The sequence below is a fragment of the Choloepus didactylus genome, chromosome X, assembly GCF_015220235.1.
Source record: "Choloepus didactylus isolate mChoDid1 chromosome X, mChoDid1.pri, whole genome shotgun sequence".
Classification (NCBI taxonomy): domain Eukaryota; kingdom Metazoa; phylum Chordata; class Mammalia; order Pilosa; family Megalonychidae; genus Choloepus; species Choloepus didactylus.
The window spans coordinates 51,032,059-51,057,181 of record NC_051334.1 but is presented as its reverse complement, the minus strand read 5'-3'; the positions used below and the strand labels follow the sequence as shown (position 1 = coordinate 51,057,181).

The 25,123-nt window shown below is 40.6% G+C and overlaps 1 pseudogene; it reads right to left on the bottom strand.

The window, feature by feature from the left end:
- Nucleotides 1-827: 827 nt before the first annotated feature.
- Nucleotides 828-25,123, bottom strand: part of LOC119522133 — a 65,753-nt pseudogene continuing 41,457 nt past the window's right edge.

Genomic DNA, 25,123 nt, shown 5'->3' with positions numbered 1-25,123 from the left:
TGTTTATTTTTACCAGCCAGTAATTTGAGGATGCTTTTAAGAGATTTCTCTGCCCAAAATTTCCTCCTGGGTTTTTAAGATTATTTCCATGTTTTTTACTCTTTTGGTAATAGACGGGCACTAAACAAAACAATGCTACACATACTTTATATGCATGCTATTATCTCTACTCTCTAGGAATATAAATCTATGCAAAATATTTTAATAATGTAACATTTCTGCCCAGTCAATGCTGTCATTCAGAGTGGCATTTTGAAAAAGCTGACACAATGCCAACACACATCCTAAAAGACTTAGTTTCAGTAGGTTGATGCAGCTGGAAGCCAGGAACCAAGGCTGTGAACTGGAGGTCAGATTCCATCGTTGATTGCTCTGGGCCTCTCTTTTTTTTTGAATTGAATTCATGTTTAATAATTACAGGGACCCTGTCCCACCCCTTCCCCCTGCCCAGGCAGCAGCAGGGGTGGTACGGGGACTGGGGCATATGCCCTCAGCAGCAAGGACAGCATCCCAAGAGCAATTCTCAGAAAATAAAAAAGGACTCCAGGGGCAGGCAGTGGTGTCTCCCCCACCCCAAGACACACCAAGTTTCAAGACTTTATATATGTATCTATAGCCCAGTGGTAGGTGAGGGCATCTGACAGCATCCTGGAGGGGGGCCCAGGCATCCCCAAGCCATCCTGCCTCTTCAGCCACTTTATTAGCTCCGACACACCACAGTACGGGCTCCCACTGCCACCACCTCTGCTGCTGCCCCCATGCAGTCCAGGCAGCTGGCTGGGCCTCCGTGTGTCCCTCAGGCTCCAAGTCTCCAGCCCCACCCGCCCTCAGTTATGGTTGGATTCCTCCTCCTCAGCCTCACGAAGCCACTTGAAGAAGGCTGTGCCAGGCTCAGCAGGATCCTTGCTACCCTCCCAGCTGTAGAAGGTGCCCCCCTTCACAACATCCTTATTGTATAGCGCATCAAAGAACATCCGAAGCAGGTTGGCAGGCTGTTCTAAAGTCAGTACAAGGGCCTGGAGGGCATAGGGCGTCTGCAACTCCTTTGGCTCATCACATAGGTATTTCTTCAGTTTTGCTCGCGCTTTCAGCACTGCAACATTCACTCAGGGGGGTGTCTCAAAGATAATTGCGGAATAACAGACAGTTGTCATGAGGTCACGAACTAATGTATTGGATGCTACCTGCTGCTCACTCAGGTTGGCCTCTATCCAGTCAGACACCCGCTGGTTACTGCTACTCTCCTTAAGCAGCTTCTCCAGCAGCCTGCTCAGCTACTCGGAGGGGAGTGCCCTCTGGCCAGCGGCCTCTGACTCTTCTCCCAGGGTATAGTCGACCTTCTGTTCCAATGCAACAACATCTTGGCTTTCAGGCAGAAATTCCTTCCAGCTGAGCCCAGCCTCTTGCCATGCATCCCCACCTTTTTAGAACCCTTGCTTTTGTATAGGAGCCCCAGGATTTACAGCAGCAGAAAACAGCTTTGCCCAGGGGTCTCGGAGGCTTTGTAATCTCCCTGAACAGCTCCCTCATGGACCACCCACCTTCTTGTAGAATGGGTGTTACCAGTTCTGCTAGGTAAAGCCACACGTGGGGGATGTAGATTTCTATGTCCTTGGCCAATTCTAGGATTTCATAGAGTCCTTGGAAGTACTGAGCAGTGGAGAGGTGTCCAGTATAGGGCAGCTAGAACAGCAGCTGCCACATATGCTCACGAGCAATGGTGGTGCGTTCCAGCATGGGCTCAATGCCATGTCGCACACATGGCATCGAGGGAGGGTGAGGCCAGCTCCTGCACACACTGCACTGCTTCCTTCATGTCATTGAGGTGGAGTATTCCTCCATGATGGTCTTGAATTTCTTCTCCAGCCCCTCCTCATAGTGAGGCCTCAGGGCCTGGCATTTGTCTAATACTCAGGACGTGGCTTCCCACGTCACAGCATCCTGCCCGCCCATGGCCCCCATCCTCCGTGAGACTACCTGCCTTGCGCAGTCCCTCAGGCTAGGTGGGCCACTCTCTACTCCACTCCTCCACTTCATGGCTGAAGCTCCATTTGGTGGCAGAGGTTTGTGCATGACTGAACCGGTCCCCACTGTTGCCTCCCCATTCACTCCACTCTAGGGGGTCTCCCCAGTCCCCAGCTTTCTCACCTTGTTCTTGGCTCAAGCTACTCCTTGTATGACACATGTTATCTGCGCTCTCTGTGAGTACTGCTTGTTAAAGAGCTGAGAAGCGATTCAAGGTATCGGTAACTGGATGAGCAGCTTCTGATGCTGCGCCCAAGGGCTTGGCCCATAAGCCTCTGCTACTGCCCTTGTCCCAGCTCATTCACCCTTCAGGTGCAAAGAGCTGATTGTTAGAATCAATGGAGCCAGGCTTCATGATCTTGGTGAGTTGTGAGGTGTCAATCAGGCAGCTGCTCTTGCTAATGGGGACTGTGTTCCAGCCACCATCATCCACAAGCAGAAGGCCACTGCTGATCGGTGGGCCTGGAGGGCCACCCCTACATTAGTCGCTGCTCTTGGCCATAAGCTGCTGCACTTTGATGTGCTCCCAATGCTCCTCCATCTCAGCTCCCTTGTGGATCTGATCAATGGTATTGGGACCCTGTCTGGGCCTCTCTTGACCTTGCCTGGCTTCAAATTCCTCAATTACAAAAATGGATACAAAGCAGAATGCACCCTCCAGAGTGTCAGCCTAAGAATGGAAGACCATATCATCCTATTTGTGATTATAGAATCCCAAGATTGAAAGGGTCCTTAGTAAAGATGAATTTATTCTCTCAATTTGCAGAGGCCCTGAGACTCAGTGAGGGAAGTCCTTCCCAAAGTCATACCAGCTGTGTTCCAACAAGGTTAAACCTTGTATGTAGATTCAAGACATTCATAGCATGACATGATAATGTTCTATCATGACACAACACAAAGTGATGAAGTTATTTCTCTTTCACTCCTTCTGTCCAATCGTATCAATTGATTTCAATTAAAAAACTGTTGAGAGAAGAGTACAACTTGGAGACATATATCAATTTCATGTCCCAATGATAAATTCACAAATATTTATATAGCCCTTAATGTAGAGGTTGGCATTTGTCTAATACTAGACGGTCAAGGTTCTATTTTCCTTTTGGCCTAATTTGGCAAGGTTCAGGTAAGCAAGTCATAATGAGGGTGAGAAGGGTGTGTGAGTAGTCATTGGCCTCTAACTTTTCAAAGCAAGAAGACTAAGGACTTCTACCAAGTTTGGAGGCTGCTTCTTTTAAGATGCCAGAAAGAAGGTATGCTAGTCCAGGCTCCAGGAAACACTGACTCATATGCTATTTTCAAAAGCCCATTATATCTATGCAATCATAGTAACAGAGGAACATTTCTTTACATTCCCTTTGGCCACTGCCTGATTTCCATTCAGCTACCAGGGAGATGAAAATCAGTAGCTGTCCTGTGAGTTCACAGCACTGGGTGTGGTGGCTTCCAAAGAAGTTCTGGATAATGTATCGAATGAACTCTTTCCATCTTTTTTCTTTGTTGCAATAATTTTTCATACAGTTTTATTGAGATATATTCACATACCCTACAATCCTCAACAGTGTATAATCAACTATTCACAGTACCATCATACAGTTGTGCATTCATCACCAGAATCAACTTTTGAACATTTTCCTTACTCCAAAAAAAAAGTAAAAAAGAACACCCAAAACATTCCATCCCCCCAATCCTGCTCCATTTTTCATTTATTTTTTATCTCCATTTTCCTACTCATCTGTCCATACACTGGACAAGGAGTGCAAGTCACAAGGTTTTCACAATCACATAGTCACACCATGTAAGCTATATAGTTATACAATTGTCACCAGGAATCAAGGATACTGGGTTGCAGTTCAACAGTTTCAGGTATTTCCTTCTAGCTATTCCAATACACTAAAAACTAAAAAGGGATAACTATATAATGCATAAGAATAACCTCCAGAATGACTTCTCAACTCCTTTTGAAATCTCTCAGCCACTGAAACTTTATTTTGTTTCATTTTGCTTTCCCCTTTTGGTCACAATTTTCTCAATCCTGCCATGCTGGCTCCAGGCTCATCCCAGGGAGTCATGTCCCACGTTGCCAGGAAGATGTATACCCCTGGGAGTCAGGTCCCACATAGGGGGGAAGGCAGTGAATTTACCTGCAGAGTTGGCTTAGAGAGAGAGGCCACATCTGAGCAACAAAAGAGGTTCTCTGGGGTTGACTCTTAGGCACAATTATAAGTAGGCTTAGCCTCTCCTTTGCAGTGACAAGCTTCTCAAGTACACACCCCAAGATTAAGGGCTCATCCCACCAAACTGTCAGTCCTTAACGTTTGTTGTAATATTTTTTATATCTAATTTTACCTCTGTAATTATGGATTTAAATTATCCCAGGATTCCTCTCTGTCACACATTCAATTCAAAACTTTGATGAATATTTCATAGAGATTTTATAATTCTCAGTGATATGGTGAATAGAATTTGGCCTTTAAATCAATGGACAGAAAAAAATTTCTTCAGACAGAAAAAAATAACAATTCTTCTTCTGTTCCTAGATTGGCTATTACACAGTCACCTGGTTTCACATTAAACTTCGATGATAAATTACTCAATAGCCATGATATCAGAAGCTTCCTGGCCAGGACAAATTGCCAGTAACTGCTTGCATAATAGAGAGAAAGCTCTACCTCTCAGTCCCCCATTCTTCCCCTAGCGGATTGTTGTAGCTGCAACCCCACAATCCCACTTGCTTCAATTTCTTCCTTCCTTCCTTCCTAGAGCTTTAGTCGCCCTTCTCTCCCTTAGGTCTCTAGAGGGCCATAAGGATCATATTGGGGAAATCGGCCAGCTCAATGAGCTTTTATTTTCCCAGGAATGGGGTCACAGTCCCCACCATTTCCCTGCAAAGTTCATTCCACTGCCTATATCTTCCACTCCAATAACTCCTTTCTGACCATTTCCATCCTTGTAGTGCCCTCTTTAGTAAATTCCTCTTTGGGGATTTACAGCCCCAAAGCAGAGACATATTCCCATCTCTCAGGTAATGGATTGAATAGTGTCCCCCAAAATTCATGTCCATCTGGAAACTCAGAATGTGACCTTATTTGGATATAGGGTCTCTGCAGATGTAATGAAGTTACACTGGATTAGCATAGGTCCTAAATGCAATTACTGGTGTCCTTATAAGAAGAAGAGAGGATACACAGAAACATATGGAGAAGGTGGTCACATGAAGACAGACAGAGATTGGAGTGATGCAGCTACAAGCCATAGAATGCCAAGGATTGTCAGGAGGCAACACAAGCCAGGAAGAGGCAAGGAGGGATTTTTCCCTAGAGCCTTTTAGAGGGAGCATGGCTCTGCCAATACCTTGATTTCAGACCTCTAGCCTTCAGAACTGTGAGAGAATACATTTCTGTTGTTTTAAGCCACCAAATTTGTGGTAATTTATTACAGCAGCCCTGGAAAACTAATATATCTCCTTACAGCAGCTTCCCTGAGCTACACACATTAAGTTATTTTAATCTCATCCCATTCTCTTATTCATTTTTGTGAGTGTTCTCCAAAATGTATTTGAACAGATACATTACTTGTATGGCTGACAAATTTCAGCTCTATACAACATCTTGCCTCAATAAATACATGAGAAAAATACACAAACACTGTATCTTCCAGTACACACACACACACACACACACACACACACAAACACACACACACATGCATGCATGCACACACCATATTATTATATATTTCATGGCCATGGTTAAAACTCTAAGGGCAGGGTAGTGACATCATCAACCTGGTGACATAAGACATCCCCTGAAAAAGCCTCCCTAGAGATTTAGCAAACAAAAGGACAAACCCCACTTGCTTAGAACTCTGGAGGATGGGAGAGACTGGAGAAGGACTCCACTAATGCTGAATTGAAGAAAAAGAAACACTTCAGGTAGAAAAATTTCATCCTGGAGTGCCAATTGCTTCCCATTCTCCTCCCCCAATGCAGACCTGTGCAACTTAGGAGTTGCACAGAGGCAGCATGGCCCAGGTCCCTCCCACCATGGACAGAGACCATAGACTGACTCACAGCACTGAGTAAGAACTCCACACATATCCAGGCACAGGGATCTAAGTTCACAGAGACCCAGGGCATAACAGAAGATGGTGAGGAGAATTGCATACAAAAGGGCCCCCGGTGGGGTGGGGGGGAGAGACCAGGATAGAACTGATGGCAAGAATTGTTGTGCCCTCACTCAATCCAGTTTCAGTTGACTGCAATACCTAATCACAAAACAGACTTTTATGAAGAGACCTAACTTTCTTGATTGACCCCACCTGGCTCCCTGGGGTGGGATAACCAGATGAGGAAGAAACTGGAGGCAGAGAAGACTCACAGAAAAAAAGAGGGGGGTTAAACTGAACTGCTGTAAGATAGGATGGGTCCCAGAACTGAAAAGTGTAAGGAAAAGGGGGCACTGAGTGAGGAAAAGAATTTAAATCATAGGAGTTGGGGAGAAAATTCCACACAAAAACAAATGGAAGAGATCAGGATTCCCACAGAAGGAACAGAGGAAAGGAAGCTTTCTCCTGGAGGTGAAACAATTGCACAAAAAGTGAAAGCTTGAAAATTGCATGACATCCCCAGGGCAAGAATCAGATGAAGAAGAGCTGAGAAAATCTGATCAGTTAGACATGGGCTATTCTAAAGGTCTAGAATAAGTTGAAGCAAGTGTCAAAAAGAACCTTAACACAAAGCAAATCAACAATAAAACCCTAAACAAGAGGAGGAAACAGACCTTCAGAGACAATACATCAAGATAATCAGATGCCTAGAAATCAGAGAAAAAAAATTACAAACCATATTAAAAAGTAGAAAGATATGCTCCAGTCAAGGGTACAAATTAAAACTTCAGAGGAGACACAGAACTTGAGACAAGTAATTAAAGACATTCAAAAAAATCTTCCAAATCAATTCAAGGAAATGAAGTAAAATATGGCTAAAGAGATAAAGGATATTACAAAGACAATATATGAGCATAAAGAAGAATTTGAAAGTATAAAAAGAAACATAATCAAAATTATGGGGATGAAAGGCACAATAGAAGAGATTAAAAATACACTAGAGGCATACAACAGCACATGTGAACAGGAAAGAAGAAAGAATCAGTGAACTAGAAGATAGAACAATTGAAATCTTACAGACAGAAGAACAGAAAGAGAAAAGAATGGAAAAAAATTGAGAGGGGTCTCAGGTACTTAAATGACAGCATGAAGCATGCAAATGTACACATCATGGGTGCCCCAGAAGAAGAAGAGAAAGGAAAAGGGGCAGAAAGAGTATTTGAGGAAATAATGGCTGGAAATTTCCCAACTCTTATGAAATTCATGAATATACATGTTCATGAAGGGCAACATACTCCAAACAGAATAAGTCCTAATAGACCTACTCTGAGACACACACTAATCAAAACGCCAAATGCCAAAGATAGAGAGTTCTGAAAGTGGCATAGAAGCAATTTGTCACATATAAGGGATCCTCAATGAGACTAAATTTTGATTTCATATCAGAAACCATGGAGGTGAGAAGGCAGTGGTCTGATATATTTAAGGTATTGAAAGAGAAAAACTGACAGCAAAACTGTCCTTCAAAGATGGGGAGAGGTTAAAATATTCACAGATAAACAGAAACTGAGAGAGTTCACCAATAAAAGACTGCCCTAAAAGAATTACTAAAGGGAGTTCTGCAGGTTGAAAGGAAAAGACAGAAGAGAGTGGCTTGGAGTAGTGTGAAGAAATGAAGATCTTCAGTAAGGGAAACTAAAAGGGTAAATGCAAAACCCAATAGTACTGTATCCTCAATATTCAACTCTACTCTTTTATTCTTATAAGAATCAGAATACAATTGAACAAGAAAAAGGCATATTTCCTGATAACAGATGTGCAAAACATGAAGTGGTAAAGTGGGACAAAAACAACATAAAGAGGGTAAACAAAGGGATACCGAAGCAGAGAGTGTGCAAGCTATTGAAGCTAAGTTGGTATCTTTTCAAATTAGTAGGTTATAGATGTAGGTTGTGTCATATAAACTCCATGGTAAGCACAAAGAAAGTATTTAAAATATATACAGAAACATAAATGAGAAAGGGATTAGTCAGATACATCACAAAAGATCAACTACACTGAAAAGGGGGTTGCAAAATAGGAAAAAAGGCAAAAATATATGACCTTTAAAAACCAAAAGAAAAAATGTATGAATTAAGAACTGCCTTTACAGTAATACATCAAATGTTAATGGATTAAACTCCACAATCAAAAGACACGGGTTGGAAGAGTGGATTTAAAAAGCATGATCGAACTATATGTTGTTTACAAAAGGCTCACCTTATACCCAAAAAAACACAAATAAGTTGAAAGTGAAAGGTTGAAAAAAGATATTCCAAGCAAATATTCCAAGCAAATAGTAACCAAAAAAGAGCTGAGGTGGCTATACTAATATCAGACAAAATAGACTGTAAGTCAAAAGTTGTTACGAGATAAAGAAGCACATGGTATATTAATAAAAGGGGCAATCCACCAAGAAGAAATAAGAATCATAAATATTATGCACCTAAACATGGTGCTCCAAAATACATGAGACAAATACTGCCAAAACTGAAGAGAGAAATAGACGTCTCTACAATAATAGTTGGAGATTTCAATACACCACTTTCATTGATAGATAGTATATCTAGACAGAAGGTCAATAAGCAAACAGAGAACTTTAATAATATGACAAATGAACTAGACCTAACAAATATACAGAAAATTGCACTCCAAAATTGCAGGACATGCATTATTCTCAAGTGCACATAGATCAATCTCCAGGATAGACCGCATATTGGGTCAAAGCAAGTCTCTTAGGTTGGCAGTCCCTCAGAAAACTAAATATTGAGTTGCCCTATGTCTCAGCAATCCTGCTACTCGTTATATACCCAGAAGATCTGAAAATAGGGACATGAACAGACATTCGCACACCAATGTTCATAGCAGCATTATTCACACTTGACAAAAGATGGAAACAATCCAAGTGTCAATCAGCAGATGAGTGGATAAACAAATGTGGCATACACATACAATGGAATATTATGCAGCAGTAAGAAGGAATGAGATCCTGAAGCACGTGACAACATGGATGAACCTTTAAGATATATTGCTGAGTGAAATAAGCCAGACACAACAGGACAGATATTGTATGATTTCACTAATATGAACTAACTAAAATATGTAAACTCATAGATTTAAAATGTAGACTATAGCATACCTAGAGATAGACAGAAACTAGAGAAGGGGGAGTGGTTACCTAATAGTACAGAATTGTTAACAAGGTTGAACTTAAACGTTTAGGAATGGATAGAGGTGATGGTAGTTCATTATTGAGATTATAAATAATAGTCCTGTACTGTAGGTGAATTTGATTGAAAGGGGTTATTTAAAGTCATGTATGTTACCGATTAATACTACAAATATAAGTACGTTTTTGCATGAACTTCTACAAATGTACTACACTTGTACAAAAAGTTAATAATAGAGAGGTATATGGGGGGAAATTGCCTATTGCAAGCTATGGACTATCTTTAACAGTAATACCTTAATATTCTTTCATCAACAGTAAAAGGTGTACCACACCAATAATAGAGATCAATAATGAGAGGGATAAGGGATATGGGGTGTTTGGGGTTTTACTTTTTAGTGTGTGTATTTCTGATACTTTTCTCTTTGGAGCAATGAAGATTGTCTAAAACTGAGTGTGATGATGATTGCACAAGTAAGTGATGATACTGTGAGAGACTGTATACTTTTGATGGAATATATGGTAAGTAAATATATCTCAATAAAATCTGCAGATTAAAAAACAGCTACTTGAGCTGATAAACAAATTCAGCAAAGTGGCAGGATAAAAGATTAATGTGCAAAAGTCAGTAATGTTCCTATACACTAGAAATGACCTAACTGAAGAGACACTCAAAAAAAATTCCATTCACAATAGCAACTAAAAAAAGCAAGTACTTCAGAATAAACTTAACTAAGAATATAACAGACCTCTACACAGAAAAATGCATAACTTTACTAAAAATCAAAGGGGACCTAAATAGGTGGAAAGACATTCTGTGTTCATGGATATGAAGGCTAAATATCGTTAAGATGTCAATCCTACCCAAACTGATCTACAGATTCAATGCAATTTCAATCAAAATTCCAACAACCTATTTGCAGACTTGGAAAAGCTAGTTATCAAATTTATTTTGAATGGAAAGGGGTCTCAAATTCCTAAAAACATTCTAAAAAAGAAGAGCAAAGTGGGAGCACTTAGAGTTCCTGACTTTAAAGCCTACTATAAGCCACAGTAGCCAAAACAGCATGGTACTGGCACAAAGATAGACATACTGATCAACTGAATCAAATTGAGAGCTTGCAAATAGACCCCCAGATATATGGTCAACTAACTTTTGATAAGGTCCCCAAGTGCACTGAGCTGGGACAGAACAGTCTTCAACATCTGGGGATGGGAGAACTGGTTATACATAACCAAAAGAATGAAAGAGGACCCCTACATCATGTCCTATACAAAATTTAACTCAAAGTGGATCAAAGACCTCAATATAAGAGACAGTACCATAAAACTCCTAGGAGATAATATAGGGAAATATCTTCAAGACCTAGTATCAGGAGGTAGCTTCTTAGACCTTACACCCAAGGTACAAGCAATGAAAGAAAAAATATATGACAACTCCTCAACAACAAAATACTCTGTACCTCAAAGGAATTTGTCAAAGAGGTGAAGAGGCAGCCAATGCAATGGGAGAAAATTTTTGGAAACCATATATCTAATAAGAGACTGATATCCTGCATATGTAAAGAAATCCTACAACTCAACAATGATAGCACAAAGAGCCCAATTATAAAATGGGCAAAAGATATGAAAAGACATTTTTTTCCAAAGAGGAAATAAAAAATGGCTTAAAAACACATGAAAAAATGTTCATCTTCCCTAGCTATTTGGGAAATGCAAATCAAAACCACAATGAGAAATTATAAAATGGGCAAAAGATATGAAGAGACAGTTCTCTGAAGGGGAAATACAAAAGGCCAAAAAACACATGAAAAAGTGTTCAGCTTCACTAGCTATTAGAGAGATGCAAATTAAGACCACAACAAGATACCATCTCACACCAATTAGAATGGCTGCCATTAAACAAACAGGAAACTACAAATGCTGGAGAGGATGTGGAGAAATTGGAACATTTATTCATTGTTGGTGGGACTATATAATGGTTCATCCACTCTGGAAGACAGTTTGGCAGTTCCTTAGAAAACTAGATATAGAGTTATCCTTCAATCCAGCAACTGCTCTTCTCGGTATATACCCGGAAGATCTGAAAGGAGTGCCATGAACAGACATCTGCAAGCCAATGTTCATAGCAGCATTATTCACAATTGCCAAGAGATGGAAACAACCCAAATGTCCTTCAACAGATGAATGGATAAATAAAATGTGGTATAGACACAGAGTGGAATAGCATGCAGCAGTAAGAAGGAATGATGTCATGAAACATATGACAACTTGGATGAACCTTCAAGACATAATGCTGAGTGAAATAAGCCAGTCACAGAAAGAGACATATTATATGCTACCACTAATGTGAACACTGCTGGGGGAGAATGCATGGGGTGTTGGGCTTCCCCATCTCGATGGTTGCTGATGTGCTCACAGACAGTGGGGACTGGTGGTTTGATGGGCTGAGCCCTCAGTCATGGGACTTGCCCCCTTGGAAAGACTGTTACTGCAAAGGAGAGGCTAGGCCTGCTTATAATTGTGCCTAAGTGTCTCCTGAATGCCTCTTTATTGCTCAGATGTGGCCCTCTCTTTCTAGCTAAGCCAACTTGGCAGATGAAATCACTGCCCTCCCCTCTACACGGGATCTGACACCCAGGGGTGTAAATACCCCTGGCAACGTGGAATATGACTCCAGGAGAGGAATCTGGACCTGGCATTGTGGGATGGAGAACATCTTCTTGACCAAAAGAGGGATGTGAAAGGAAATGAAATAAGTTTCAGTGGCTGAGAGATTACAAAAGGAGCTGAGAGGTCACTCTGATGGGCACTCTTATGCATAATATAGATAACCCTTTCTAGGTACTAATGAATTGGAATAGCTAGCAGTAAATACCTGAAACTATCAAACTACAACCCAGAACCCATGAATCTTGAAGACGATTGTATAAAAATGTAGTTTATGGGGGGTGACAATGTGATTGGGAAAGCCATGTGGATCACACTCCCCTTTGTCCAATGTATGGATGGATGAGTAGAAAAACAGGATGGGGGGAAGAATCCAGTGATCTTTTTTACTTTAATTGTTCTTCTTCACTTTAATTTTTATTCTTATTACTTTTGTGTGGGTGGTAATAAAAATGTTCAAAAATTAATTTTGGTGATGGACACACAAATATATGGTGGTACTGTTAACAATTGATTGTACACTTTGTATGACTGTATGGTATGTGAATATATCTTAATAAAATTGAATTATTAAAAAAATAAGATTTCATCTCACACCAATAAGAAAGGCTGCCATTAAACAAACAGGAAACTACAAATGCTGGAGAAGATGTGGAGAAACTGGAACTCTTATTCATTGCTGGTGGGAATGTATAATGGTACAGCTGCTGTGAAAGAAAGTTTGGCAGTTCCTCAGAAAACCAGATATCAAGCTACCCTATGATCCAGCAATTCCACTTCTTGGTATATACACAGAAGATCTGAAGACAGTGACAAAAACAGACATTTGCACATCAATGTTCATAGAGGCATTGTTCACAATTCCAAGAGATGGAAACAACCCAAGTGTCCTTCAACAGACAGGTGGATAAACAAAATTTGGTATATAAAGATGATGAAATACTATGTAGCAGTAAGAAGGAACGAGGTCCTGAAATATATGACAACATGGATAAACCTTGAAGACATAATGCCAAGTGAAATAAGTCAGACACAAAAGGAGAAATATTGTATGTTATCACTACTATGATCTCCCTGAACAACGTAAAATAAGTGTCTTATGATTTAGAATATAGAGGAACTAGAGATAGTCAGAAGCTAGTGAAGGGGGAATGATTATCTAATATGTACAGACATGTTAATGAGGGTGAATTTAAAGGTATAGTAATGAACAGAGGTGATGATAGTTTGTTAATGGGATTATAAGTATCAGTGCCACACTGAAGGCAAACATGATTGAAAGGGGTTGTTTAAAGGTATGTATTCCACATATTAGCACTATAAATATAAATAATTGCTTGCATGTTCTACTTCTAAGGTATGACACTAATACAAAGAGTTAATAACAGAATGGTATACAGGAAGAAATACATATTGCATATTATGGACTATATTTAATAGGAATACCTTACCAGTACCACAGTAATACTAGAGATAAATAACCAGGGGCTGATAAGAACTTTGAGGTGTTTTGGGTTATGATAATTGTTTAAACTTAAGAGTGATGATGATTGTACAACTAAGTGAAGATAATGTGAGATATTGATTGTTTACCTTGGAAAGAATATACATTATGTGAAATTAGGAACCCCCTAATTAATAAGTCAAGCCCTTTATCTTGAGGCTTGCTCAAGTGAAACTTATGACTGTAAAGGGGAGGCTAAGCCTACCTATAATTAAACCTAGGAGTCACCTCAAAGGAATCTCTTTTGTTGCTCAGATGTGGCCTTTCTCTCTCTAAGCCCAATTCTGCAATTAAATTCATTACCCTCCCCCCTACATGGGACATGGCTCCCAGAGGAGTGAATCTCCCTGGCAATGTGGGATAGGATGAGTCTTGCCCTGGCATCAAGCAACTGAGAATGATTTTTGATCAAAAGTGGGAAAAGAAAGGCAAGAAAATAAGGTTTCATTGGCTAAGAGATTCCAAATAGAGTTGAGACTATCCTGGAGGTTACTCTTATGCAAGTCCAGCTAGATCTTCCAAATGCCCTAATCAACAGTAGTCCCAAAAATACTAAAGAATACCTAGGTTCCTATCTAAGACTATAAAAGTCTCACTCACTAAGTTTACTTTTCAGAAACTTAAATCCCCCAGAGTGTTCCTATGACAGATAAGTTCCAAAACGCTGAGGCAACAGCTCCTCCAAGAACATAAACAAGATGCATCCCCCTTCCCCATAATGTCAATGCCCCTTTTCAATATGAACAAGTTATGGTGGTCACTGCCCAGATATCCCTGAAGATTGAGAAAGTGATCAAACAATAGAAAGGGGTAGCAACTAAAAAGATAGAATTCGACAAAGATTATGAATACTGAATCTTTATATAATTTTTTTTAGTTTCTAGGATGCTAGATAGCTAGGAAATAACTGACATGGTAGGAATGTAACATACAACATGCATTTAAATTTTTTCTATAGCTACTTGTTAAACCATACTTTGTATGTTATCACATTTATATGCTATACTGCATAATAAGGAAATAACTGAAATGTGGAATTGCAACCCATAACATTCTTTGAAATTTGCTAACTATGTGTTAAATCATACTTTGAAAGTTATCACTTTTCTGAACATATGTTATATTTCACAATAAAAAATGAAAAAAAAAAAAGAACTATACACCATGACTAAGTGGGTTTAATCCCAGGTATGCAAGGGTGGTTCAACATAAAAAAGTCATTTGATATAATACAACACATTAACAAAACAAAGGGAGAAAAACCACGTGATCATGTCAATTGATGCAGAGAAAGGCAATTGACAAAATTTAGTTTCCTTTATTGATAAACACACTTAGAAAAATATGACTAGTAGGAAACTTCCTCAACATGATAAAGGGAATATATGAAAAAACCAAACAAAGTTAACATCACACTCAATGGTGAAGGACTGACTGAAAGTGTTTCCTCTAAGATCTAGAAGAAGAAAAGGATGCCCACTGTCACCAATGTTATTCAACATTGTACTGGAAGTTCTAGCCAGAGCAATTAGGCAAGAAAAAAAAATAAAAGTCATCAAAATTGGAAAGAAGTAAAACATTCACTATTTGCAGATGGCATGATCCTATATATAGAAAGTCCTGAAAAATCTACAACAAAGCTACTAGAGTTAATAAATGAATTCATCAAAGTGGCAGGGTACAAGATCAACATGCAAAAATCAGTCATAATTCTATACACTAGCAATGAGCAAGCAGAGGAGGAAATCAAGAAAAAAATCCATTTACAATAGAAACTAAAAGAATTAAATCTAAGAATAAATTTAACCAAGGATGTAAAGGACCTATACACAGAAAACCACAAAACATTGCTAAAAGAAATCAAAGACCTAAACAAATGGAAGGACATTCTATGTTCATGGATTGGAAGACTAAATATCATTGATGTCAATTCTATCAAAATTGATTTACAGATTTGATGCAATCCCCCAAAAATTCCAACGCCCTTCTCTGCAGAAATGAAAAAGTCAATTATCAAGTTTATTTGGAAGGGCAAGGGGCCCAAAATAGCCAAAAACATCTTGAAAAAGAATGAAGAATGAAGTTGGAGGATTCGAACGTCCTGTCTTTAAAGCATATTATAAAGCTACAGTGGTCAAAACAGCATGGTATGGCCAGAGTCTACAACAATCTATTTAGTCTTAATTTGTACATAATTTCTATTTAGTTTGATTGTAAATGCTTATGAATGGATGGTGGTGTGGTAGCACATTACTGAGGGTAATTAACAGTGTTGAATCATGTAACTGAATGTGGTTGAAATGGGGAAGTATTGGGTCGTATGTGTTACTAGAATGAAAGAACATAGAACATGGGGTTGTATAACACGGTGAATCCTGTTGTGGTTGATAGACTGGGGTTACCTGAGGATGAAATGCCAGAACTGCCATGGTATGATGTAGAGGAGAGATTGGAATGTTAGAGTCGATTCATCATGGAAGACCTGCTCACACACCCCTGGAATGTACAGAGGACACACCTTTAACCAGGACCATGAGGAATAATTTTTTGAAACTAGCTCCATCATCCTTGAAGAGCTCTGTAGTTGCCCTTCTCTGTAGGTCAGACATTACCATGGGAACTGCTGTCACAGAGCTGGAATCCTTAAACACAATGGGGATAACTGGATCCCGAGTCAGCAGAAGCCACATGGCAGCATTTAATTATCAAAGACAAGGTGGGCATGGCTACCATAATGGAATCAGGTTCAAAGCAGTAGTCAAAATAATCTGACTTGCAGAGACACATGGCACTGGCTAGTAGATCATGGAGTACCTAGTAGTAAAATAGATGGGCAGTCTCCTAAATTCTTGTTTGATCTGTATAGGCAGAAGAATTCTAGGTCAAGTGAACAAAAGTCTCCCTTGAATTACAAAAAAAGAAAGTCATGGCCCTGTGCCAGTTTGAATATATTGTGTCCCCCAAACACCATTATCTTTGATGTAATCTTGTGTGGGCAGATGTTATCAGTGTTGATTAGATTGTAGTTCTTTGAGTGTTTCTTTGGAATGTGCCCCACCCAGCTGTGGGTGATGACTCTGGTTGGATAATTTCCATAGAGGTGTTGCTCCGCCCATTCAGGGTGGGTCTAAGTTGATCAGTGGAGCCATATAAATGAGCTGACATAACAGAAGGAACTCAGTGCAGCTGTGAGTGACATTTTGAAGTGGAGCGACGACCAAGAGGGACACTTTGAAGAAGGCAAAGGAGCTGCAGATGAGAGACAGTTTGAAGACGGCCGTTGAAAGCAGACTCTTGCTCTGGAGAAGCTGAGAGAGGACAAATATCCCAAGTGCAACAAAGAGTGACATTTTTGAGGAACTGCAGCCTAGAGAGGAATGTCCTGGGAGAAAGCCATTTTGAAACCAGAACTTTGGAGCAGACGCCAGCCACGTGCCTTCCCAGCTAACAGAGGTTTCCCGGACACCATTGGCCATCCTCCAGTGAAAGTACCCGATTGCTGATGTGTTACCTTGGACACTTTATGGCCTTAAGACTGTAACTGTGTAACCAAATAAACCCCCTTTTATAAAAGCCAATCCATCTCTGGTGTTTTGCATTCCGGCAGCATTAGCAAACTAGAACAGGCCCCTTAATCAATTCCCAGACTTGAGACAGTTTACAGATCCAGAGCCCTTGAATGAGGGGAAGGCCAGGTACCCTTGGGGAAGGACCCTGTTACACTGCCAAAAATTTATACTCTTAATCTTCCTCCCAGCCTTCCCCAGGGGGACCTAAGGCCTTTTACCCAGGTAACTGTGTGTTGGGGAAAAGGAAATGATCAGATATTTCATGGATTATTAGACACTGGTTCAGAAGTGACATTAATTCCAGGAGATCCAAAACATCACTCTGGTCCACCAGTCAGAGTTGGGGGTTATAGAGATCAGGTGATCAATGGAGTTTTAGCTCAGGTCCATCTCCCAGTGGGTCCAGTGGGTCCCTGGACCCATTCTTTTGTTATTTCCCCAGTTCCAGAATGCATAATTGGAATAGACATACTCAGCAACTGGCAGAATCCTCACATTGGTTCCCTGACTCATGGAGTGAGGGCTATTATGGTGGGAAAGGCCAAGTGGAAGCCACTAGAACTGCCACTGCCTAGCAAAATAGTAAACCAGAAGCAATACTGGATTCCTGGAGGGATTGCAGAGATTAATGCCACTCTTAAGGACCTGAAGGATTCAGGGGTGGTGATTCCCAGCTCATCCCCATTCAACTCTCCTATTTGGCCTGTGCAGAAAACAGATGGGTCTTGGAGGATGACAATGGATTATAATAAGCTTAACCAGGTGGTGACTCCAATTGCAGCTGCTGTTCCAGATGTGGTATCATTGCTTGAGCAAATCAACACATCCCCTGGTACCTGGTATGCAGCTATTGATCTGGAAAAATGCTTTTTTCCTCAATAGCTGTTAGTAAGGGCCACCAGAAACAATTTGCATTCAGCTGGCAGGGTCAGCAGTATATCTTCCCTGTCCTAACTCAGGGGTATATCAACTCTCCAGCTCTATGTCATAATATTATCCACAGAGATCTTTATCATTTCTCCCTCCCACAAGACATCACACTGGTCCATTATATTGATGATATCATGTTGATTGGACCTAGTGAGCAAGAAGTAGCAACTACTCTAGATTTGTGTATCAGAGGATGGGAGATAAATCCAACAAAAATACAGGGGCCTTCCACCTCAGTAAAATTTCTAGGTGTCCAGCAGTGTGGGACATGTCAAGATATCCCTTCTAAGGTGAAGGATAAGCTGTTGCATCTGGCCCCCTCCTATCACCAAAAAAGAGGCACAATGCCTAGTTGGCATCTTTGGATTTTGGAGACAACATATTCCTCATTTGGATTTTGGAGACAACATATTCCTCAAATGGGGATCAGAACAAGATGAGGCTCTGCAACAGGTCCAGGTGCTGTACATGCTGCTCTGCCACTTGGACCACATGATCCAGCTGACGCAATGGTGGTGGAAGTGTCAGTGGCAAATAGAGATGCTATTAGGGGCCTTTCACAGGCTCCTATAGGAGAATCACAATGCAGGCCCTTAGGAGTTTGGAGTATAGCCTTACCATCTTCTGCAGATAACTGTTCTTCTTTTGAGAAACAGCTTTTAGCCTGCTATTGGGCCTTATAGAGACAGAATGCTTAACCATGGGCCACCAAGTTACCATGAGACCTGAGTTACCTATCATGAGCTGGGTGTTGTCCCACCCACCAGGCCATAAAGTTGGGCATGCACAGCAGCACTCCATCATAAAATGGAAATGGTATATATGAGATAGGGCTTGAGAGGGTACAGAAAGCACAAGTAAATTACATGAGGAAGTAGCCCAAATGCCCATGGCCTCCACTCTTTCCACCTTACCTTCTCCTTCCCAGCCCAGAGCTGTGGAATCATGGGGAGTTCCTTACAATCAGTTGACTGAGGAAAAGAAAACTTGTGCCTGGTTTACAGATGGTTCTGCACGATATACAGGCACCACCTGAAAGTGGATAGCTGCAGCACTGCAGCCCCTTTCTGGGATGTCCCTGAAGGACAGTGACGAGGGAAAATCCTCCCAGTGGGCAGAACTTCGAACAGTGTACCTGGTTGTTCATTTTGCTTGGAAGGAGAACAAGCCAGAGGTGCATTTGTATACAGACTTAAGGGCTGTTGCTAATGGTTTGGCTGGATGGTTAAAGACTTGGAAGGAACATGATTGGAAAGTTGGTGACAAGGAAGTCTGGGGAAGAGGTATATGGATAGACCTTTCTGAGTGGGCAAAAAGCATGAAGATATTTGTGTCCCATGTGAATTTTCACCAAAGGGTGACTTCAGCAGAGGAAAGTTTTAATATTCAAGTGGCTAAGATGACCCATTCAGTGGATGCCAATCAGCCTCTTTCCCCAGCAACTCCTGTCATTGCCCAATGGGCTCGTGAACAAAGTGATCATGGTGGTAGGGATGGAGGTTATGCATGGGCTCAACAACATGGACTTCCAGTCACCAAGGCTGACCTGGCCACAGCCACTGCCTAGTGCCCAATCTGCCAGCAGCAGAGACCCACACTGAGTCTCCGATATGGCACCATTCCCTGAAGTGATAAGCCTACCTGGTGGCAGGCTGATTACATTGGATGACTTGAATCATGGAAGGGACAGCGATTTGTTCTAACTGTTATAGACACATACTCCAGATATGGGATTGCCTTCCCTGTACACAATGCTTCTGCCAAAACTACGATCCATGGACTTACAGAATGCCTTATCCACTGTCATGGTATTCCACACAGCATTGCTTCTGACCAAGGAACCCACTTCACAGCAAATGAAGTGAGGGAATGGGCACATGCTCATGGCATTCTCTGGTCTTACCATATTCCCCATCACCCAGAGGCAGCTGGTTGATAGAACTGTGGAATGGCCTTTTGAAGACCCAATTATGGTGCCAACTAGGTGGCAATGCCTTGCAGGGCTGGGGCAGTGTTCTCCAGGAGGCTGTGTATGCTCTGAATCAGCATTCACTCTATGGTGCTGTTTCTCCCATAGCCAGGATTCACAGGTCCAGGAATCAAGGAGTGGAAATGGGAGTGGCACCACTCACTATCACCCTTAGTGATCCACTAGGAAAATTTTTGCTTCCTGTCCCTGCAACCTTAAGCTCTGCTGGCCTACAAGTCTTAGTTCCAAAAAGAGTAGTTCTCCTACCAGGAGACGCAACAATGATTCCATTGAACTGGAACTTAAGACTGCCACCTGGCCACTTTGGGCTTCTCATGCCTCTGAATCAACAAGCAAGGAAGGGGATTACCATGTTGGCTGGGTAATTGATCCTATCAAGGGGAAATAGGACTGCAACTACACAATGGAAGTAAAGAAGAGTTTCCCTAGAATACAGGAGATCCCCTAGGGCATCTCTTAGTCCTACCATGCCCTGTGATTAAATTCAATGGAAAACTGTCAGAACCCAATCCAGGCAGGACTACCAATGACCCAGAAACTTCAGGAATGAAGGTTTGGGTCATCCCACCAGGCAAAGAATCATGGCCAGCTGAAGCACTTGCTGAGGTAAAAGGAAACATGGAACAGGTAGTGGAAGAAGGTAGTCATAAATATGAACTACAACCACGTGACCAGATACAGAAATGAGGACTGTGATGGTATGAATATTTCCTCTTTGTTTTGTTATGAGTATGTTTGTATTTGTTCATAAAGCAAATATCTTTGTTTTCTTCTCTATCTTATCCCCTTATCATATGACATAAGTTGTCTTGTTCATGTTATAGTATTTCAATTATAGGATATCAAGTTTAAGAGTGAATATTACCCAAGGACTTGCACCCTATTCTGGAGAGATTTAGTGCATCTCTGGTTGTATGCAGGACAACTGAGTATTGCTAGGTGAAACATATGTTTGTTATTGTGTTCTATTTAGAGATTAAGTATGGTTTAAGGTGATGTGTATAGCTGCCAAGTTGACAAGGGGTGGACTGTTATGGTTAGGTTCATGTGTCAACTTGGCCAGGTGGTGGTGCCCAGTTGTCTGCTCAAGCAAGCACTGGCCTAACCGTTGATGATATCCATTGCATCGTTAAATAAATTTCACTCATTTAACGGATTAGACTCTTCCCAAATGCAGACTTGGAAAATGCTTTTTAATGTTTATTTCTTCTTTTCATACCTGCCAGTAAAGACTCTTAATTAAGCCTTTGGTGGAAATCATGCCATAATCTGGGATTTTCTTTCATACTGAGTACTATTTTAAGTGTTCTTTTCCCTCCCAAGCTAGGAAGGGGATGGTTGCTATCTAATAATTTCTATTTCATCTACACAATCTCCATTTCTTAGAATCAGCATTCACTCTATGGTGCTGTTTCTCCCATAGCCAGGATTCACAGGTCCAGGAATCAAGGGGTGGAAATGGCTTTACTTGTGGTTCATATATAGCCTTTGCCATACTATTACCTTAGCTAGATTAGGGCTACAGAGACCAACAAAAGTGGTGGCTTTTATTTTTATCCTTCAAGAATGCATCGAAAAAGAGTAATGTTCTCCCATATAATTTGCAAAAAAATGCAATGGGCTTGATTTTTGTTACTTGAAGAACTAACAAAGTCTTCAGAACACTTTGGCCATGAATTTTATTAAATAAGTTTGGTCTCCTAGTATTTTGCTTATTTTGAGTTTCAATTATTTTATCATTGCTAATTCTTGGAAAAAATGTTCTCCTCCTCATGTCTTTGCTGTATTCAAAGTCATTCCCTCCCTTGTTGCTGCATCTCTTCTTCCTCCCACTCTACTCACCTGGCTAATTTCTAAGAACCCAGAGTTTCCAATATCAGGGCCAGGGAATGGGACATTGCAGACCTTTGAGGGTTGGATTAATTAACATACAATGTCTTTTAAAGGATGCCTGTGGACCTATGTGCTGGCCTCATGCCATCTTCTACCAGTACAAAATGCTTTGTATGCACAAAGATTGGCAATATCAGTATCTAAATGACCATATAAGATTCCATTTCTTTCCTTTTCCTAAATGCACATATTAAAGTCATTGAGCATGCTCAAACACTTATGGAATCAAGGGTAAATATATAGTCTTTTTATTTTCCTTTTAGAAGTACTGTTTGTCCTCCGTGCATCTCCACCAACTGTCTCACAGTCCCCAAAACATACTCTGACTGTTTTTAAATATACATGTTCACCTTCCCCAGGCACAGGAGGAGCCAGACAAAACCAATAGAAGAAGATGCCAAGAAATGCAGACACCTGTCTTAGTTTCCTAGGGCTGCTATAACAAATCATCACAAACTGGGAGGCTTAAAACAACTGAAATTTATTGTCCCAGTTTTGAAGCCTAGGAATCCAAAATCAAGGTGGTGACAGAGCCTTGCTTTCTCTGAAGTCAACAGCATTCTGCCAGCAATCCTTGATGTTCTTTGACTTGTGGCATAATTCAGTCTATTCCTCCACCACATGGCTGTCTTCTCTCTCTGTTTGTCTTGACTGTGTCCAAATTTCCTCTTCTTATATAGATGCCCGTCATATTGGAATAGGGCCCACTCTAATCCAGTTTGGCCTCATCTTAACTAATGGCATCTTCAAAGATCTTATTTCCAAATAAAATCACATTCATGGGACTGCAGGTTAGGACTTGAACATATCTTTTCTGGGGAGACACAACTCAATCTACAAGAATAACAATATAAGGGAGAAATTTTTAGTTCAGGAAAACTGCTCTTGCAGGGAAAGCAAATTAATTTATCCTTCTCATCCTCATTCTGTGACATCATTAAAGTGTACATTATATACCAATACTCAATGCTTTGTATTCACAACCTTAGACAAAAATTAATCTGTTGTTGCAGGGAATTAGCACAATTGTTATTGGTGAACAATTCGAAAGACTGAATTGTTTAAGAAAAACAGTTTTCTTTGCTCACCCATGGACACAAACAATAACCTAGTGACCATGGAAAATTCTTCTCCTTCTTGTAAAGAAATAACATGCTCTATCCTCTTTTTCTGGGGAGCTGAGTAAGGGCTTTTGCTTTGCTGTCTGAAGTGAAGTTTTAATGTCTAGGAAGAAAATCCTTTGTGTTTCAGCCCAATTAAGGTGGAGCAGGTCTTACAGAGTCTCACAAATGCATTCATCTAGCTAGTGAACATTTTTAATTTTATTTTTATTCTGGACTCTTAGCATACATTCTTTCATTTAATATACAGTTATTGGGAACTTCTTTCTTAGAAGTCATTTATGCAGAGATTGGTTATTGCCTTTGAGCAGCTTATAGTCTTGTCAGAGTGAAGACAAGTCAACAGCTATATTTGTGATACAGCATGAGGAGCACTATATGAGGGGTTGCAAAGGGTGTTATAGAAGTATAGAGAAGGAGCCCCAAATTCAGCCTTTGGTGATCAAGGAAGGTGAGAAGGTGGCACCCAGCAGGACCGCATAAAACAGGTAGGAGTTAGCCTGATAAAGATGGTGGACAATGCCATTCCAGGCAGAGGAAACAAAGCAGTGCAAAAGTCAAGAGCTGTATTATGAGTGTAGAGGGCATTATGAGGCAAAGCAAAGCCACTGAAGAGTTTTAGGGAACAGCATGACCTGATCAGATTTGCATTTCAGAAAGCTGGCCCTAGCCTAGCTTCAAAGTGGAAAGTTTACTATGGGAGGGCAAGTCAGGAAACAAAGAAATGTAGTGAGTGGTCTTTTCTTGCTCCCTATGAAGGATGGTTGGTGGTGGCCAGCTGGAGGGTAATGCAGTTGAGGATGGAGAGAAATTCATATTCAAAACATATTCAGGAGATGGAGGAAACAACCAGATTGGCTCATCAGATGTGGAGTCAAAGGTCAGATTTGGAGAAGCCAGAAGTTAAATATAGTCTCTACCCTCTGAGAGCTTACAGAATGCTTGAGAGAATATAACCTGAAAATGTAAGTCTTGTACATTTTAGGCAGTTTAGTGTAGTGCAAAGAATCTAGGCTTGGAAATCAGCCAAACTTGTTTTGAATTTCTGTCCGGCCATTTATTAGCCACAGTATATATAGTTTACAATAGATTACTTGAACACACTGCTCTCTAGTCTACTCACTACCTTACAGGAGGTCAAAAGCATTTATGTATGAAAAGTGCATGGCCCCTAAGAGATGTTTTAAAAATATTAGTAAATATTTCTATAAAAGAATAATTATGTAAAATTATTACTATAATACCAGGAAAATAATACTAGTCATTATTACATAAAACAATTAAAACCAAATATGGGTTAATATATAAATTTGGGGGAGTCAAAATATACATCTACAGGAATTTTTCTCTTAAAAGACTCTGAGGAAGAGAAAAATCTTTCTATCATGCAATTAGGAGACCAAATAGACAAATGTATCATGTTTCTGAATCTATCAGGAAATGAGTTTGGACAAGGTTGTGGAGATAGAATTCTGTTTTCTCCTTGAATTTCTACTTGGGTAGAATGATGGAAACCTAAATGCGCTTGGAGTTTTTAAAAATATTTTTTTTTCTACATTTTCCTACAGAAAATAATTCTCACTTACCAGATGTGTTAGTCAGGGTTCTCCAGGGAAACAGAACCAACAGGAGAGATCCGTAAATATGAGATTTTATAAAAGTGTCTCATGCAACTGTGGAGATGCATGAGTCTAAATTCTGCATGTCAGGATGCACGAGTCCAAATTCTGTAGGACAGGCCACAAGCTGGCAACTCCAATGGAGGTCTTCAATGAATTCCCCAGAAGAGCATGGCTGGCTGAAGAAGAAATGAAAGTTCTCTCTTCTCCCTTAAAAGTCTTCAACTGATTAGATTAAATCCAACTGATTGGGTTCTCTTGTTGCAGAAGACACTCCCTTAGTTGATCATAGATGTAATCAGCCACAGATGCAATCAATTGATGATTTAATAAAACAGCTTTCTGGTTTATTAACCAGCCACAAAATGTCCTTGCAGTAACAGGCCAGTGCTTGCTTGACCAGACACCTGGGCATCAGCACCTGGCGAAGATGACACATAAACCTAACCATCACAGTGGGGCTGCTGCTCTATCATGCCCTGAAGAGAAA